General features: G+C 39.2%; 1 pseudogene across 1 annotated transcript; it reads left to right on the top strand.

The window, feature by feature from the left end:
• Nucleotides 1–1,561: 1,561 nt before the first annotated feature.
• Nucleotides 1,562–2,232, top strand: LOC309870249 (MANSC domain-containing protein 4 pseudogene; annotated as a pseudogene). Its single transcript has one exon. The product of its transcript is annotated as an MANSC domain-containing protein 4 pseudogene (transcript).
• The last annotated feature ends 1,123 nt before the right edge of the window (nt 2,233–3,355 follow it).

A 3,355-nucleotide genomic window follows, 5' to 3' on the forward strand; every position in this document is an offset into this window, starting at 1 on the left:
GATCTGGCTACAAAAGGGGCACTTTTGGGGTTGCAATGAAAATCTGGGTAAGGATAGGGTAGGCCAGGTTACAAAAGTGTTTTGGACAAAGCAGTGTTTGGACTTGACATTGTCAGCAACAGAGAACCAGCAAAAGAATTTAGTGAGAGAACGTTATCATTAAAGTGATGAGTGTGATTGTCTTTAGTCTGGAAAAATAATATGCAGGATGCGAATTAGAATATCTAGTCAGGGAAGCATTAGATCTGGAGAAGGTGACCGTAACTGCAATGAAGAGGAGGGATGATTACCAGCACATTGGGAGGGAACCAGATAGGAACCACTTTTTGGATGAAGGAAAAGAAGAAAGTGGAGTCCAAGATTGCTCTGCAGTACATAGATTCCAGCTTGGGTGATGGAAGATTGGTGAGGTCACGGAAAGGGATAGAGAGCCAGACAAAATGATTTTGGCTTTGGGACTGTTCAGTGATGACATGAGATGTCTAGGTGGGAACCTTCAGTAGACCACAGGAGCAATGAGACCAGGGACCGAAAAAGAGGAAATAACAGGTGATGCGGATTTCAGTGCCACTGACATAATGGTGACAGCCGATGAGGATACTTGTGTGTGTGTGTGTGTGTGTGTGTGTGTGTGTGTGTGTGTGTGTGGTGAAGGGGTGAGATGAAGGGAAAAGACCACAGACTAAAGATTGTGGAAAGCACACAACCAATTTGAACCAAGGAGAGAACCAGCTAAAGAAAGAAAAAATGAGAAACAGGCAATCTGAGATAAAGTGTCAAGAGAGTCTGCATTCCAGGGAGTCACAAAAGGAGAATTTTAGGGAAAGGATGGCCAGCAGGATTGAGGGTAAAAGAGAAGTCAGAACAATGAGGTGGCCAGGAAATATGGAAACTACTGATTATCTCAGAAGCATAATTCTGACAGAATAGTGTGGATGGAACAAGATGGCAGAAGGCAAACAACAAAGAAAGGAAATGGATATCGTTATGTTGAGAGGGAGAGAGGCAGAGAGACAGAAACTGATAGGAGAGACAACTGAAAAGCTGTTGAGAAGTTTTTTCCCCTCCCCTTTATAGACAGAGCAATATTTGCTTGTGTCTGAAGTCAGAGGGAAAGGAGTTCCTTTACAAGAGAGAAAATACTGAAGACAAAGTCATTACCTTCAGGAACTGGGAAGGGAGGAGACAGAGGGCTTTGCTCATGATTTTGAATACAGTTATACTTCTGTATTATTTATTTTTTTAAAACTTTAAGATGCTTCATATCTCAAATGGTTACTGCTTTTTTTGCAATTCTTGCACTAACATTGGCTATTGTTACCCAGAAGCCCCGGCAGACACAAAGAATCCTCCATGATGGAGCCAGCTGTTTGTAACAGAAAGTGTTCTTGAAAGTTAAGATAAATTCAAATGTGGCCAGGACGTTTCTAAGCCTTCCAGAAATATGCAATAGTAGAACTTGAACTTAAGCTCAGTTCACTAACTTGGTGGCAAACCCAAGACTTCTCCAAGCTGTGCTTTGATATTCTCTCCTTGAAATAAAAAATAAAATGAATGATGCCTTATTTATCTTTCAGGTATAGATCCAGATTTGCTGGTTTTTGAACAATCACGTCCCACATATCTAAATACTCGTTCCTCATCTAACACACGGGACAGACTAAGGATTTTAAAAGCTACGCATTTAGATGAACAACAAACCACAGTGATAAACCAAATGCTACCATCAACAGAGATGCCGGCATCAACCACACATCAAGATTTGGTTGTCAACACAAACAGTACTAGGTATTCCAAGGAGTTAACCACAGATTCTTGGGCAAAACTCATTTCCCTGAATAACTCCATTACCACAGAGGTAAATATGGTGTCACACAGCACTGATTTCATCAATAATCCAGATAACAAGACTATTTCTCCTTTCTTTGTTCCCATAGACACAAAAGCTTTTCATAGGCCTATTCCATCCCGACTCAACAGTAGCAAGCAATTACTAAATAAAACCAAGGGGTCCAACAGCAGAAACCACACAGCTGAGAATGAAGACATGACACCTGATGGGGCATGACTTCAAAGATGTGGCTGGCTCCAGTGGCCCTCTGTACCTCTGTCATCTTTCTTTGCTGTTGTATGATCATCCTAGCATCTGGATGCTGGAGAAAGCAGCAGGGCCAGTATAAGCCAGGGCAGAGAAAGGCAGGATCCAGGCATGTCAAAAAGTTAACACTCTAAAGAAGAACTCTTCATAGTAAAAGTTACAAGATTGTAAGCTTTCAAGGGTATCGTTTTTAGTTTTCTGTAAGACAAGGGCTGTTTGTTTAAAAAAAATAAATATTGCACAGGACTGTAAGGCCATAATCTTCATAAACTTAACTGCTTTGATCATTTCTATTTTGTGAATAGTCTACCCTTTGCCAAAGTTCCAAAATTCTGACCCCTGCACTTGTTTAGCACAGTGTGAGAGATATGCTTCTAAGTGCTATACATGTATTCCCTCATGGATATAATTTTATGAATTAGATATACTTTTTAAAATGACTATAGTATTATTATCACATTTTACAGATGAGGAAAATGAGAAGAGAGAGGCTATCTTCCCTAAAGTCACATAGCTTAATATTAGGGAGGGCAGGATTTAATAGATATCTGGTTCAAAAGTTCATGCTGGAAATCACTGTTAGATTAAAAGCCTCCAAATAACATGGAAAAAAAAAAATACAGAGAGGAAAACACCATAATATCATATGTTTCCTGTCAAGGTCAAATAATTGTCATGTATGTTAATAAAATCTTTTAGTGGATTGGACAGAAAAGTGCTATTATTACAGTTACTAACACATGTGCAAATGCTGCCTTTTAAAAAAATTTAGTTTTGATGTTCGACTGATTAATTCTTCTTAATCCTAAACCATCTTCATTTTTTAAAGTTGACATGCCTTTAACTCTGGTACTGGAATTGTGTTGATCTCTGTTGAATAAAGTTTGGGAGTTTTAGTTTACAGCCCTCACGTGTATGTAGTGTTTTCCCAGGTGCAAACATTAGCTGTAGGTATTTGAGCTCTGTCCAAATCTTACACCAGATCTACCCCCACCCCCACCCTGAAGTGCAGACACTTTAATTCAATCAAGTCTCCAATGATTTTAAGCTTTAGACCCTTAATCTAACCCTTGAAACTCTTTTGAAATGTGAGGAGAGATACTAAAAGACAGCCAATAAGCAAGAATAGATAAAAGAAAGCCCTATTACAGGATTAATAAAACAGTATTGTTCTCTCTTATGTTAAAACAAACTGTCCAGTGGCTTAAGAGGTGTTTCTGTTTCTTTCCCTAGTGTTGATACTATGTGGGGGAAAAA

This window comes from Mustela nivalis (assembly GCF_964662115.1).
Source record: "Mustela nivalis genome assembly, chromosome: 7".
NCBI lineage: Eukaryota > Metazoa > Chordata > Mammalia > Carnivora > Mustelidae > Mustela > Mustela nivalis.